The sequence below is a fragment of the Podarcis pityusensis genome, assembly GCF_964106645.2.
Source record: "Podarcis pityusensis genome assembly, chromosome: 6".
Classification (NCBI taxonomy): Eukaryota; Metazoa; Chordata; class Lepidosauria; order Squamata; family Lacertidae; genus Podarcis; species Podarcis pityusensis.
In genome coordinates, this window is record NC_138030.1 from 46,520,159 (window position 1) to 46,537,020 (window position 16,862).

General features: G+C 43.0%; 1 long non-coding RNA gene across 1 annotated transcript; it reads left to right on the forward strand.

Moving 5' to 3' along the window:
• Window positions 1–7,471: 7,471 nt before the first annotated feature.
• Window positions 7,472–16,785, forward strand: LOC308479608. The gene is made up of 3 exons (XR_013987755.1): window positions 7,472–8,295; window positions 9,716–16,056; window positions 16,093–16,785. It is a non-coding gene; the product is annotated as an uncharacterized lncRNA (long non-coding RNA).
• Window positions 16,786–16,862: the final 77 nt, after the last annotated feature.

Below are 16,862 nucleotides of genomic sequence, written 5' to 3' on the forward strand. Positions count from 1 at the left end.
GCAAGACATGACTGGGCATTATGATGTGTAAGTCACTCCTGTATATATATATACTCTCCATTTCCTTTCCCCACATAAATGCACACGGGAAATACACATCTATGCATAATTTCAAACTAAACAAGTCCTCTAGGTACATCAGAAATGAAATGAAATGAAATATTATCAAAATCTTAACAGGATAGGGCCCTGCTATAGATCAGCTTGGGTTACAGATCACATGGGCAGCGCTCTGGAAGTCCAGCTAGGGCATGAGAGGAGATTATGGCCCCATGAGAAAAGGACAAACTTTGTTATAGTATCTCTTCTACTCAGTGCATTTTGAGAAACCAAAGCAATTGATTTAAGAGGCTGTTTACATAGACCTGTTAGTATTAGAGACATGGGAATAGGCAGAAATAAATATGTACATAAGGATGCACAAACAAAAGGGAACAGTCAAGCATCAGTGAGATAAACCACATAGAAATGCTCCCACCTGCTTTGATAAGTGAGGTTTTCAATCAAGGACCTGATCCTTACTTATTATGGCAAGCTTAAGGTAAGATATGGGGATTTAGAACATAACCAGCACTTTGTACTCCAGTGAAATATTCAGCTTATCACATTTACTTTAAATTGTGCCACAAAGGGTACATGAAAAACCAAATAAAAGACAGGGCACCCTAGTGATAATATGGTACATTAAATACTGTGAAATAATGATGGTAAGAGAAATATATTTGTGACAAAAGTACAGGCTGAAGATAATGCATTACATACAATACTCCACTCATGATATTGCGTTTAATGCGCAGTCTGACTCCCTTGTATTCACAAATAGGGATGGAATGATCTGTCGATTTCGGTTCTCTCACTTTCTTATTTTTCCAATTTTAAATGCTGTTCTTCACATTTTGTGATTGATTATATATATTTTTAATTCTTATGAAAATTCATCAGCACTTTTGTGCAAATTTTCCCAATAAACATTTTTATATGCAGTTTTGACTGCATACAGTCATACCTCATGTTGTGTCCGCTTTAGGTTATGTGTTTTCGTGTTGTGTCCTGTGGCAATCCGGAAGTGTCACTTCTGGGTTTCGCCGCTCATGCATGTGCAGAAGCACGTGTGCAGACGCAGCACTTTGGCTTGCGTCAGTTCCGTGTTACAGACGGGCCTCCGGAATGGATCCCATCCGTAGCATGAGGTTCCATTGTATATATATTTCTTGCATGCAATTTTCTCCAATATAATGCATTTGTGTGTGTTATTTTAACCAATATATTCATTTTTATGCAACCTTCCCCTAACATATGCATTTACGTAAGCATTGGTTGCCAAACTGCAAAGCAAAATTTGGGTAAGTGCGAATTTTGCAGGATAGCTGTGTTTTGGGTTGCATTGTTTTGGAAAGTGCACATTTGATAGATTTGGCTCCAAATAAGACCTGAACCAAATTTATTCTCCATCCTATTCACAAGTCCATTTCAGCATTACAGCAGATAGCTACCCACTATCTCCTTCCTCTGCATCCTTAGGACAGTTTGAGCATCCTAGGAGCTCAGTCCTTGACACAATCACCAAATTAATGTTATTGTACTAGATTTGCCTGGTAGATGAGAATGAACCAGATAACTCTGTTTCCCTTACTCAGCATAGCATTGCACTTTAGTTGCTGTGGATGGTTCAAGCCAATATTTGCACTCATGCCCAGCTAAAGTGAATTAATAGGACTAGGCTGGCTAAGCACAGCCGAGGATGCTTCAGCTATACAATTTCCTGTCTCAATGCCAAAGGCTAAAGAGATGGTGCTTTGCACACCTATGATTAAAAAGAAGGCCCACACTTATTTAGAGTGGAGCAAGAATAACAAAAGTGTGCAGAAAAAATACAAGATCTCTTTACAGTAGAAAATCAGCGGTGTGCAATAAATCTTTTTTCTTACTTCATTCATATTATTAAACCATACTTTCATTTGTTGAAACCACAATCTTTTATAATGTATTCATTGCACCCACATTTGGTTCATTGTTCTGCTTGTTTCCCTTATATTGTTTTCCTTTAAAAAAGAAAATAATAATGACAATTTCTAAGGCTTTTCCGGAGGGATGAGTGCACTATTTTATTTACCCAGAATCCTCTGGGTGTTTCATTGCTCTGGAACGTTATTGGGATAACAGCTGTAGCTCAGTGGTAGAACATCTGACTTGCATGCAGAAGATCCCAAGTTTAACCTCTGCCTGAAACTCTGAGGATCCACTGCCAGACAATACTGAAATAGATGGATTAATGACGTGGTGTAACACAGCTTCCTATGTTCCTAGAAGATGGCAACTGCTCCAAAAACTTGCTTCTCCTACTGACAGTTGCTATCCCCACAGAATGCTTTGGGATCACACACCAGGGACATTTTGAGTAAATGAAATGGCAGCAGCCCAAAGGGGCTCTGCTGCCACCATGAGAGAGAGGCGTAAGCCCTTTCCCCAAGCGGCACAAATGGGTGCCAATTGAATGAATGGGACTCCCGTGTATACCCGTTCATTCTTCTTTGTGTTGATTTCAGAATGAATGGGAATTGAACCGAAGAAGCCCACATTTTCTTCCATTCTGAAACAAATGCACACACCCACAAATATTCCCCTGTCATACCTGTGTTCTCCTCCTCCCCTGATGTATAGCTTAGCTGGGATAAGACAATAAGAGGAGCAGCAGCAGCAGCATATTGGATATTAACTGATTGGCTATGGAACAAGCTTTTAAAGACAGGAGCTCATCAGATCTGCTAAGGGTGTGCACGTGGAGGATAAGCTATGTAAAAAGGAAGTCCAAGTTAATTAGATGTACAGTGACAACAAGCCACACACATTTTTGGCATCTAAATGCTGAATTGTGCATTCTGGGGTGGAAGGAAATGCATTTGAAGTTACATTTACACACACACACAAAATTAAAGGGGTACGCCACCAGGCTAAATGGATGCTGCTCACTTATAAGGCCTGAATGCTATCATACTAAACGCTTGTACATTAAGATCACACCATGCATTTAAATCAAAGAAGCCCACAAACTGTGGTTCATTAAGGGTGCTGAAATGTCACATGTTGGAAAGTGTGACAAAAGACAAAATAAATGGAAACTTTGAGGTTTTGTGGATAAAAAGTCTGTATTTCTTCAGGGAAATTCAGGGAATTTTAAATGTTCGATGTATTGTGTTTTAATTTGCTGGAAGTTGCCCAGAATAGCTGGGGTAACCCAGTCAGATGGGTGGCATATTGTAATATTATTATTATTTGGTAGTAATAAATTCATGGACCCACAAAATGGATTTGTACCTAGAAAAAGAAAGGACCTACTAATGTTGCCAACTAGAAGGTGTTCCTCAGCAACAATGTTGCTCAATAGTCACAAGGTGGAAAAGGGCTTATGTTAGCCTAGCATGCCTTTATAAAGAGACGACATAGTTCTGCATTAAGCTTTACAGTCTTGTGGGCTATATTGCATTTATTTATCACAGAGGAAATTCTAGGAGAAGTTCACTGAAGTCAATGGAGATGGTTCATGTGGGCATAAGACTAGATAGGGAAGAAAATGGAGCAAAGATGTTAGCTATGTTGAATTTTGCTTCCCACACAGGAAATTGGGCTCAAAGCAAAGTAGTCAATGAGAATATAATCACCAACCACTGATCTATGGAGCTATGGTGATTTCTTCCTAGAAGGAATAGGGGGGAAAGGGCAAGGGAGAAAAATGTGTTGGGAAAAGATGGGAAAGGAGGTGGAAATGACAACAGCCAAGTGATACGTACAGCAGCCAACTTCAGAGGAGTATGAACAAGATCCCTGCCCTACCTTGGCAAGCCTGGTGCCAGTCGCTAGACCCAGTTTTTAAGCTGCATGCAAAACCAGAATTTTTGCACCTCTCATTTAGAGCACCTTCCAGAAAATTACAGGCAACCCAAGTTTTAAACTTAGCAAAGGTGTTACATCTATACAGATGAATATTAAAGATCGTGCGAAACTTCAAAGGAGCTCGAAATATGGACTCTTCCTGCTGAAAGCATCTATTTTGAACTGTGTCCAGTTCCTTCTGAGCTACTTCCAACTAGAAATGGGGTTGATATCTTGCTGCTCTGATCTTCCCAGCAGCCTGCCCCATCATTACCAAGCAATTTGATCAAATGGGCTTTTTTTATACCATTGCTACTGAATGCCCAGGGAAAAAAACTTTGAGTGTTTGGGGGCATTTGACAGGAGTGCTCATAAAGTCCAACCAATTACTAGGGAGAGCTGGAATGGGCTCGTCCATCACTATGAAATATATTCAGTGGTGAGTAACTGAGAAAATATGACTCAGTGAGATACAGATGTTTGAATTTACCCTTCCTGGTGATGCTGAGCATCCCCATTATGCACCTTGCTTCCAGCTGTTGTGTGCACATTCATTACTTTTGCCTGTAAAGGTCACCGTGCAGTATTTTTAATGCATCCACACAGACTGTGTTAAGTATGACTTACATTATTTCAGCATGATTCTAAAGCTTTCATAAAAGTACACTCCAGGCCTTCAAGAGAGTTAGAGTTGGATGGAATAAAAAAATTCCTTCCTGTAGCACCTTAAAGACCAACTAAGTTAGTTCTTGGTATAAGCTTTCGTGTGCATGCACACTTCTTCAGATACACTGAAACATTGGATGGCATTGAGTTGGGTGTGTGCATTGTGAGGGAGCTGGGTCTGATGTGAGTTGTAGACCATAACATATGGAGGGTATGCATGCTACCCCTGGCCTATTTGATAGGGCAGGAGATACATTCAAACAGTTAAATAACAGTGAGATCACATTTACATTGGAATAGGTGGACTTGTGTTAACACTTAATCATGGCAAGAGTAGTGCATTGTATCCTCTGGCCAATTTAGAGTTGAGGACATCAAAATACAAGCTAGCTCTTGCTTCTGCTGAGAAGCAAAAGGCAACCCAAAATGATGGGTTCATAGCAAATGTGCAAGCTATGCTCCTGCAACAGGTATCCAGGTTTTCAAAGGAGTATTTTGCTCTCAATATCCCAATCAAGATTTATTTAACTCCATGCTCAAAAAAGCACTCTGAAGCAATAAACACAGCCAAAAATCCTAACAAATAACACACAGAGAGAATTTTAGGCATCCTAACTTTCAATCACCTCATTCTGGGTCCTTAAACATAATCCACTGTGTTATAAACGCTACGTGCAGAGGACCAGCGATTTTCTTGTACAGGAGTTACTGGCAAACCAGAGAGGAGGAGATGGTTCCACAGTTGTGAAGGGGGATTTCTCTTCAGATTAGGTAGTAAGTCCTTTTTTGCAAGGGGACAAGTCTATCCTCAGTGCCGGAAATCTCTTTCTCTTTGGCAACGGGGAGCAGGGTATTTAGAGAAACTAAGATTTTGTACAAGGCCCGGTTTTCAGAGAGTTTGAGAAGTCATGTCCGGCATTCAATGAGAGTTCTAGCTGCGGCACTCCTGGGTCACAGAGCATTTGTTCCTTTGCATTCAACACTAGCATTTAGAAGCCCGTGCTGAAATTTCTGTTTATTGTTCCAAGGTTCCCCCCCCCATTTTGGGAGCTTTGTTAATAACAAAACATTTAGAAGGAAGCAGTTGTCTGTAAGAGGAATCTGTTACTCTTGGGGAAACAATATTCTTTTGTTTTAGACAACAGGGGCCTAAATTAAGCTTGACATAAAGAGGCCAGATTTACAGACACTAAGCACAGCCCCTGAGATCCATTCCTTCAGTGTACGTCAGGAGGGGCTCCGTTTGCTGTGGTGGAGTCCATCAAAGTTTACACCAGTGGCATCGGAAGGGTGGAGCTACCCCTATGAAAGGACAAACCTTTAAACATGAAGTGAGGTGGGCACTGTGGAAAAGCATCCCATTTTACTCTTTCCAGTTGCTTCCATGCTACATCTAGATTTCTCCCAATAAAGACCAAGTGATGATGTCATCCTTCAACCCTGAAGGATGCCAGAAATCTACCAAACGTGCACCAAATTGCTCTTCCCGCCCTCCTCAAGTCCAAAATCTATGCCAGCTAAGTCAAAACAAAGAAATATATATAAAAAACGGTATCTAAATGATAGACACAGAACAGCTCGTAAATGGTTAACATTTTGCAAAATACCAAGATGAGGAATAACATGGCCGAACTTTTCTTCTTGAAGGCTATACATAAAATCCCCCTCCCTGAAAAATAAAATAAAAATCCAAGGGAATATTTATACCCCAATTCTTGGTCAACCTAACTCTGTCAAATTCCATGCCTTCAAAAATAGACACTTCTTGCCACGAAAGACATTTCTTTCGACATTGTAAAGCCATACTTTCTCAGCTAAGGCTGCCATGTTGAATTGCAGTTCTGACATGATTCAACACTTTCCTCTCTGCTGCGTAGTGTGGCAAAAATCCAGGAAAAAACCCCCCAATCACCCAGCCCCCCTCCTCCCGGTACCCATAATCAAAGTATTTTTTTCAGAACCAGAATAAATAAAAGAGCCCTGATCTATGGGTGGGCAGTACAAATAAATTAAAAAAAACAAAAAACCCACCATCAGTTTGTCTGGTTTTTTTGTTTTTGAAAAACCTTGTATGTTTTAGCCCCACGAAAAGCAGGAAGGTTGCGGCAGGGAAAGGAGGATGTAGCAGTAAGCACGCGCCAGAACATTTGGACAAATAAAAAACGGCATTTTCAAACATTTCTAAAAGAGCTACATTTGATTTCGTACCCGAAAGAGACGTTCCATGAAGGAGAAAGGTTTTGTTGCTTGGTAGTCGCTCTCTTTAGTTCCGATTATCTGGACAATCATCAGGAATGGTTTTCTCCCCCCCCCCCACTCCGAGCAAGGCCAGTTTGAGTGAGACAGCCCCCACCCTGCGTTCCCTTTTCCTTCTCATAGCAGCTCAGCGCCAAGAAATGGGCGGTGCCTGCATGCCAGGCTTCATTCGAATGAGACGCCAAGGCCGACAAGAGGCTGGCACAAAGGGAGGCTGGCAGGAATTCCAGCACTTGGAACCGTTGGTTAGCATGCCCCTGGGACGGTCTCCCATTATTAACATGGTCTTTAAACATACTTTTAAAAAGACAACAAACCCACAAAAAACCCGGCCAAACACTCCAGTGACTTTTCAGGAGCTAGTGCATGGAAAGTTTTGCAGCTTTTTGTGGGAACACCCTCCAAAGGGCCAAAACGAAGAACAACCCCCCCCCACCTCAGCACATCAACACCCTAAACCACCTTCTTGCTTCCCCAACAAGCATTCCCCGGTCTCCCCAATGTACGCACGTAAAATAAATCTTGGCTCCTACTGTCCTGAACTCGGGATGCTGGTGGCGGCACAGTTCTTTAACCCAGCCAAGAGAGATACGAGGGCGGGAAAACAAAAACAAAAACACAAGACCCACCCAACCCCCACATCGTCTTAGTTATGCAAGAAGCATTTTCGCTTTTGTGAAATGCCTCATTTGCCGATTGAAAAATGGAGCTAAGAGACAACGAAAACAAAACAAAAACGGAGGCAGGTGAGGATGATTAAAAAAAAAAAGAGAGAGAGAAAAAGAAAAGACAGAAAGAAAACCAACCCACCAGGACATGCCAGAGGAGAGCAGACAGGCCCCCACATTTTCCATTTTGTCCGTGCCAGTCTTAGAAAGAGACAGAGAAAGAAAGAAGAAGAAGAAGAAGAAGGGGGCAGAGTGAATAGCTGGCTCGTTCGGAAATGGGCCTACAGCCACTTCCCACTTTGGAAGCCTCAGCAGTCATTCTCTCGCTCGCTCTCTTTGCGTTCTCCCTGCCCACTCTGGCTCGGCTGCCAAGTCAGAGTTGGCACAGCTTCCCAGGCAGCGCGGAACAAAGCCCTCTCCCATCCCTGAACAGGCACTGACAGTAAGCAAAGTGACAGGCACATCTTCTGCATGTTAATCCAAACGGAGAGGAGAAACTGGCGTGAGAATTCAATCCCTCAATATCTCTCTCTATAGAGATATATAGTCATAAAAAACAAAAAAAGCCTCTATCCAGCCTGCTGGAAAGGATCCTTAAAACAGAAAAAATACAGCTAGCTGCAATAAGGATTGGAGAAGGGAGGGAGGGAGAGGGGGGGAGAGAAGGATTTACCCACCAGCACCTTGGCAAAGAAGGCTGCTTTGCATCTGTTGTACCTGTTCCTGTTGCCTTCCTTGCCTTTTGGATTTGTGACAAGAGAGAAAAGTCGCCTCTGGTGGGTTGCTCAAAGCTGCGGGTCTGCAGCCCTGTGCAGGAAGTTGGCACCGATCCCAGGTAGGACTTTACTCCCACATTTCTACCCTCCACCTCCTTCCTCTCCTTCCCCTCCCCTTCTTCTTCTTTCTCTCCACCCACCCACCATCTCCCTTGGTAAATCCCCCCCTGCTCTCCCTCAAAGCCTGTTCTTAACTTACCTCTTTTTCCACTGCACCACTCTGTGCGTGTCTGTGTGTGTGTGTGTGCGTGTGCGTGGGTACATTATGGATCGATCAGATGCACTCAGCACCCTCCAGCATCCAAGCTAAGAAACACAAACACCCTTTAAGGGTGACCTGGGCAGCAAAGACGGCAACAGCTTCCTGCCTGCACTGGCTCCCCTAAATGCCTGTTTCAACACATGGAGTTGGGCAGTGGTTGGGTTAATTCTTCCCCCCCCCCCGTGCTGCCAAGGAGACTGGACAGAACGCAAGGGAGGGAGAGAAAAAAATACTCCGAACTCTGTACAGGGCAATGAAAGGAAAATGTTGAGCTTCGTGAAACTCCTAAATCCAATCCCCCCTTCCCCCCCTCTTTTAATACTGCCTGGGCTTCTGAATTGTTTGAGCCCACAATTGAGAGGGAATGTACAGTATAGACTCCCTGCGACTGGCAAGAGTCTTGCAAGGGGGGGGGGAGAGAGGAGGAGAGTTCTTACAATCAAACAGCGAGAAGAGCAAAGAGAAATTAACATCCAATTAGTGCCGTGTTTAACGAAGGAGACAGAGGCAGCCGTTGTTTTATTGCCCTGTTCTTTTCTTTCGGCTCTGACAGGCAGCGCGAAAGGCACCCCCAGATCGCGGTGACGTCATTTCCCCCCCCCTTTTCTCCTCGTCCAAGTTTCTCAGAGGTTGGCCATCACGTTTGCTGGAAAAGTTAATTATATTTATGGCTGAGCTTCAAACAAAAAAAACAAAACGAAAAAAAGCACGCTCTTCTTTCTCTTCGGCAAGGAACCCAAAAAATTTAAAATAAAATGGAAGATATCAGCCCTCTTTCTCTCTTTCTGTATCTCTCTTTCTCTCTGCTTGCCTGTGTGCCTTTGCTTGTTTTCCTGCTCACTCAGCTTGTAAAAGTTTGAGCTGTGTGACACTCTACTCGGCCTCCTTTGGCAGCGTGACAAGAACTGCTTTGGTGTATCAAAGAGAACAGGCAGCTTTTAAGGAAGAAACTCAATTCAGAGAGATTAAAGAATTATAATGTTTTAATCAAGGGAGAGCAAGAGGATGAGTGGGAGGCTTTTCCTTACATCTGGATCAACATAAGTGGCCCTCTAAAGGCTTGCAGCAGCAATTTGGAATTGGGGAGGGCGGTGGGGGGGGAGAGGGAAAGAGATGAACTTAGAAGCAGGAATCCAGCATTTATAGTCTCCCTCTTTTCCTCCCCCCTTTTCTTTCTCCCCACACACCACATGAACTCTGTGGGCCGCTGCCTGAAGGAGACGAAGAGACGCCATGATGGCAAGGCCTTTGTATACTGCCGCGGGATCCTACAGCACGCTCAGAAAAGACTCTTGTGCTTTTGTAGTTGTGGAGAAAGATTATTTCCTACCACACAGAAGACCCCTTGCCCAACATGGCCACCTTTCCACAGCACCCAACTGGGAGGAATCCAGCTGCTTCCTTTTTACCTCAGTATTATAGCGACGTATTCCCTCCTACCAGGAAGGACTCTCCGATCAATAATGGGAGACGGCATTCTCAAGCAAGGTGCTTTTAACCTCGCAACAACGCCACGAGCTTTCCTTCCTCTCTCTTCCCCCTCCGCCCCCTTAGTTTTCGCCTCTTGAATCCTATCCAAACTGTTTGGAACTGGATTTTTCCAGCTGCTGGAAGGAAAGCAGCTGAGCTTAAGAGCAACCTCCTTGGGTTCTGACTGAAGTCGTTTTATTCCAGTGATGTCCCTTCTTGTGCTCGAGTAACGGCTGCCATTTCAGGCTGCAAGTCTAGGCTCAAGTGGAGGCCTCTGAAGGTAGGAGTATATATCCGGGGAGAAAACGAATCTAGTTGAAACATACATTGAAAATGAGATTTGTTCAAAACCGTAAAGCCAACTTGAGTATGTTGGCAAGAATGCAGTATATAAATAAACAGGCTGGTCTTTATTAACAAAGGAAATAGAACGCTTTTACAACACAAGAGTAGCTCTGCTGGATCAAACCAAAGGCTTCTCTAGTCCAGTATTCTGTTCCCACAGATGCCTACTGATGGGACACAAGCACAGTAGCATTTCTCATGTTCTTTTATAAGATTTGCCCCATCTATTTCATTAGGTCAATGAATGACTAGATCAGTCTGTTTCTGGCCCATGCCTCTTTCTGATGTGTTTATTCAGAAGACTGTCCTGTCCCGTTTCGACATCAGTCTATTATATTTCTACCTAGCTATCTATTTATAGTTTTCTATTTAATTTTCTCAAAAAATGCATTAAAATAGGTATCTAAAAGAATATGCATTTTGAACATATTGTCTCATGAAACGCACCTTTTGGAATGCATTTCCTCTCAAACCACACATTTCAAAGCATATTTCACTGAATATGCAGTTTGAAAATGCATCTTGAGCCTAGGAATCGCATCAGAAATTTTGGAAAAGTGCAAAATCCAAAGACATATGGGTTCCAGTTCTCACATTAGTGTGGGAGGTACAGCTTGGGACTGTTCATCATCTGAATTCGCAGAGAACGAATTTTCCAGTGCAAAAGTGAGCCCTGAAAAAAAATGCTGCCCGAACACTGTTTCAATTCCTTACTGCAGATTTCATTATGCTGAAATTCCAACAAACCTCAGTCTTGCAAGGCACCATATGATATTGGAACTGAACAGTAGGGGAACCAAGATGGTCATTAATTTTTTGCCTGAAGATTCGTTCATTTACGTAACTTGAGTCTTGGCTTGCAGCAAGTTCATGAGGTACACAGAGATGGAGCATCCATTTAAATGTATCTGTTTAATAAATTTGTATATAGCTTTTCAAGAAAGAAAACATGTCCCTAGAGGCATTGTCAAGCCAAACAACAGATGTATAATAAAATACAATTTAAGAGCATGAGTTAGGAGCATCTCCTGACAGACAGTATGGCTACTGTTCTCAAAGAGAAGGGGTACTGGGAGAATGAGGTGCTAATGACTGCAAATTAGCACTTCAAACCTTCCACATCAATCTTGGGCAGGAAAGAAAAAGAAGCAGCCAGCAGAGCTGAATGCAGATAATATAGATTCAAAGCTCTTATTGCCCCATGGTACACACATTCATTTTCTGTGGGCCACCATGCTCTCTGATCAAATATTGTCTTAGGTTTTCTTGGCACTTCACACAGTACCTAGGAAAAGCTTCAAATATCCCCAGCAGTATGGCTCATATTATGGCAATATATTCAAGACAAATATCACACTAATCTAGCAACGCCTGGATAAATTTTGGAAGCATTTTAAAGTATACCGATAGATAGATAGATAGATAGATAGATAGATAGATAGATAGATGATAGATAGATAGTTATTATTTGTGTCAATATGTTAAAGGATGGATACATATTTTTACAGAGAGAAAAATATGAATTTCCTTTGGGGAAAAAATCAACAGCAGCACAAGTCTGCCTTTGGCCCAGACTTCCATTTACTGATAATATCACATTAGGGATGGGGAGAATTTTGATTCAATTCACATGTAATGACAAGCCTACCTAATCTGCACTTCCTGAAGCAATACCCAAACCAGAACACAGCCATCTTTTGAAATTTGCATTTCTCTGAATTTTGCAATGCAGTTCTCCATCCAAGCAATGTGCACAAAAATGCATATATTGAAACAAAGTGTGCATTTAAGTGTGGATGTTAGTGAAAGTGACATTCAGAAATGCATTTTTAAAGGGAAAACTGCTTTGCAAAAAATGTGTACATTCAGTAAAACTAAATAAGAAACTAGGAGAAATTTGCAGTAAAATCTATTACGATATTGACGAATTTCATAACTTGTTTTTAATTTTTTTTAAAAAACAAAAACCTGAAGCAGGAACATAGACATCTGAATTTAAGGCTGGAAAAAGAAGAAACGGAGAGAAACAAAAAATAGGCAGATTAACCTATCCCTACTTGACATTCACATTGACCTGAAATACGAATTCCTTGCCCTCCAATTCCCTGCTCCAAGGAAAGGAGACCCTCTAGGACTATAGCTTAGCTACAGTCTGCCCTGCACACTCTCTTCCCTTCCAAAGCCAGCCATGCCCTTCAAGCTGCTCAGTGGGAATGCGAGGCCTGACCCCACCCCCTCTAGCTGGGCTCTGCTGTCTTCTTGTCTACGTGCTGCCTGCTCTGGCACAGTACAACAGGAGCAGAGAAAAGCAAACATTCCTATCGCTCTGGGCCAAGGGCGTGCTCCACAGCCTCAAGAATGGCTCCTCTGTTTAGCATGGGGCACTGCGTCATCTCCACACACTAGTTCTGCGTGTAGAGCAGCCTCCATAATCTTGGAGCACAGGTAGGAGGCGGCAGCTGAAGCACACCTTGCCGAAGCCTGAGGCCCTGAAAAGGCCTCGCTTTCCCCTCTGTTTGCTTAGAGCAGCTTTCCTCAACTTGGTGCCCTCCACATGGTTCGGGCTATGGCTCTCCTCAGTCCCAGTCAGCATGGGCTGGCTGGAGCTGGTGAGAGTAACAGTTCCAGCAACCTCTGGAGGGCAGGAGGTTGGCAGTCCCTGCCTACAGGATGGCTTCAGAGCAAAAGAATCCAAGCTTCAGCTGAAAGCTATTTGCTTCCAAAAAAGATTCATGTTGAATGCTGGCGCTGAATAACACGCCAGAAATTCTCTGCATATTCAAGTGTTTGTCAAAACATTTGAAAGCGCGGCTTGACCTCTAATGACATTTGATTTCAGTCGCTTGACAGTGTCAAACAGTAATTAGCAACTAGGACCTGCAACAAAAGGTTGCAGCATGGATGTCTTACCAGCCAATCAGCCACACCATCTTCCAAGGTAGTCCATAATATTTTCCCTCCTCCATGGTTCCCCCACCAATATTTTTCCAGTAGTGTTCTGTGGTCATTCAGTTTTGGGCCCCCCGTTACATTTATTCCTAAAAGTGTTGTAGGATTCCCTTGGCTCCCCAAGTCTACTACTTCTTTCCTCTTTTGCACGTTGACCACATAAAGGCTGGCATTCAAATGAGTTTCCCAGTAGGTATGAAGGTATTTGATAACTACTACAGTGATTTCAAGTAGATGAGAGAATTTAGACGCGGGTGGCGCTGTGGTCTAAACCACAGAGCCTGGGGCTTGCTCATCAGAAGGTCGACGATTTGAATCCCCGCGACGGGGTGAGCTTCCGTTGTTCGGTCCCAGCTCCTGCCCACCTAGCAGTTTGAAAGCACATCAAAGTGCAAGTAGATAAATAGGTACTGCTCCGGCGGGAAGGTAAACGGTGTTTCTGTGTGCTGCTCTGGTTCGCCAAAAGCGGCTTAGTCATGCTGGTCACATGACTCAGAAGCTGTCTGCGGACAAATGCCTCGGCCTATAGAGCGAGATGAGCACCGCAACCCCAGGGTCATCCATGACTGGATCTAATGGTCAGGGGTACCTTTAAGTTTACAGTGATTTTCAAGCAGATGATAGAGTTTAAGGAAAGATGATCTAGAATATCTTCACAACAGGAGCTACACAACATAAGCTCTTTTAGCGTCACAAAAACCCATAGCTGCGATAGCAATAATCCGAAAGCAAAGGTATCAGCCTGATTCTACAGATTGCACATGCACATGTAGTTACTTGCACTCGATGCCTGTGAAGCAAGGCAAGTCCAACTGGTTCTAATCGTGAGCCTGTGACCAGAGGCTATCTTCCATTTTACTCCCTGCATTACACTTAGAACAGCCTTGCCATGGTATCTGGTAACCGACAATATTTGGCAATAGCTGGCAATGGAGACAGCTGGAGAGCTGTTTTGTGGTTCATACCTGCCAAAAAACAAAACAAACCACAGCATACATACTGCCACCTTCTCATTGTAAAGCACTTGATTTTTAGGATAAACATTTCAGATCCAAATTAAAGAGCATCAACATTTGAAATTTGGGCAAACTTCAGACGTTTCAGCTTTTATCTGAGAACTAAGGTTTCACGACAAATCCACCCAGATCTGTCTTTTTGCATGGTTCTCAGAATTAAGAAAGCTGCTGACTTGAAATAGACATCTCAATGGCTCTGATCTTCAGCAGTCTTTCCACCATGTGGCAACAGAAGCTCACTGGGAGAAAAATTCATTGCTGATAAGCTTATCAACACGAATGCTCCACTGATTGGTCATCTAAAGAGGGGGCTCTGAGGATATGGATGCCCATGCGACTTGGGATATCTAAGCGAGTCAATCTGCTTGACTTTTTAAAAGGAACTAACATTCCCCTGTCCTTATTATTATTATTATTATTTTGCGACTATATGGTCAGCGTACGGGCTGGAGATGACCCAGGAATCTCCTCTCCTTGGACCCTGATTGTTGTAAACAAAAGAGCTGCAAGCCACCCACACGTGCCACAAATGTTCTTAGCTGCAGCTTCCTGCAAAACAGCAGCTCTGCATCATGCTTGGGGGTGAAAGAGACACACACAGAGAGAGAAAGCCATTGGCTGTTCAGGACAATATGCCATGCACTCCGAGGCACCAGACGGAAGTAGCTGCCAGAACCAGATATAAAAGGGGAAGGAAGCAGATGCAAAAGGGGAGGAGAGGAGGGGGCTGTCCCTGGGGGTAGACTGTGGAAGGACGTGAAAATGGATGGGAACAGAGAAAAGGGAAGACGAGAAATTTGTATAACAGGAACATTCGCCTACACAAGCCCCTGCAAGGCAGACCTTTTAACTAGGAAGGGCTGATCCACACTCCCCTTCCTCTCCAGTGAATGAATTTTAAAAAGGGAACGTACTGAGCAGTTTCATAAGAAGAAATCCCTTTGAACACTCAGAACTGAACCACTTCAAGTTAAAAATAGGAGATGGTTGGCACGCTACGTACTGGCCAGAGGTACCAAATTTTTACAGCCGACTCTGTGTGCTCCCTTTCAGCGGAGCCAATGTATTGTTTTAGTACTTCCAACTCCCTCAAACCAGAAAAGCTTGTGCTTGTCTGCCCACCGATGCATGGCTGGATTTCTACAGTGAACTGATGTAGTGCTGACCCAGAGAGAAAAGGGTCTTTCCCAGGCTATTTCCCCAAATTCTTGATGGTGCCCTGCAGTGTGACAAGAGGAGCATAGAAGCTTATTATGGATCAGAAGATGTGATCCTAAGCGCGATCACCACAGTGCTATAGGAAAGCTCATAAACAAAATCTGCATGTAACTGGGGAAAGCAAAGTTTGCTTCATATACAACTACGTATATAAATTAGCACCTTTACTAAAGGTTAAAAAGTGACCCTGACCCTGTCACTGCTGTTGAGATCTTACTTTTTATTAATAATAATTTAGTAGTCAGTTGTACAATAAAACCATTGCCAGAAGCCAAATGTCTACCTAATCTAATATACATTCTTTACCAGATCTATAAACAAACTGAACTATGTTTATGAGTTGCCAAAGCCTGGGATCTAGTGAAAAGAGGATGTTTCAGCAAGGAAGACAGCCTTGCTGGAGTCCAAGACAGTCTATTGAGGCTATTGTCTAGGATAGAGGATGGCAAACTGTGGTCTGTGGACTTCATTCAGGTGACCTGAGGTGCATCAGAGGATTTGTAGCTGAAGATGGGAGTTGGCACATCCATCGCGCTGAATATTAATTGTATTTTTATTTCGTATACTGTATATTACAAATCAAATTCCTACAACAGGCAAAAAAGTAATTAAGTGGTTGACCAAGACTCTAAGCAGTTTTGAAGTGGTTGATGGAGAACCACTGATGTGTAAAAATCTTTAGGCCAGGTGATATGAAGGTGACTTATACCAAGTCAGACCACGGAACATATAGTCCCATATTGTCTACTCTGGCTGGCAGCGACTCTTTTAAGGTCTCTGAAAGGGGTCCTTCCCAACCCTGATACCCATGTTCCTACAAATCAGAGGTGATCTCCAGAGGTTGCTGGACTATTATTCCCATCAAGTCCAGCCAACATGGCCAATAGTCTTAGTAGGGCATAAATAAGGAAGGTGGGTATGCGAAAAGTGACTTACTGAAAAACATACCAGTACAAGTGATACCTTGGTTCTCGAATGTAATCCATTCTGGAAGACCATTCGAGTTCCGAAACGTTCAAAAACCGAGGTGCAAAGGACTGTCAGCAAATTCAATTGAGAAAATTGAAAAACAAGCAGCAGAAGCCGTTCAACTTCCGAGGTGCCTTCAAAAGCAGAAGCATTTACTTCAGGTTTTCGGCGTTTAAGTTCTAAAACGTTCGTCAATGGAGATGTTTGAGAACTGAGGTACAACTGTATTTTGTAGCCTTTGCACAGCAACACTGTGGTGCAGAGTGAACACTTCATTCTAGTTTCATTGTTCTGATTGGGTCTGACCTTTACATTGAGCAGGATGGACATAGAAAATAACCACAATGGGTGTTTTTGTGTGTGTGAACATTTTAGATTTAAAAACAAACAGACTAGA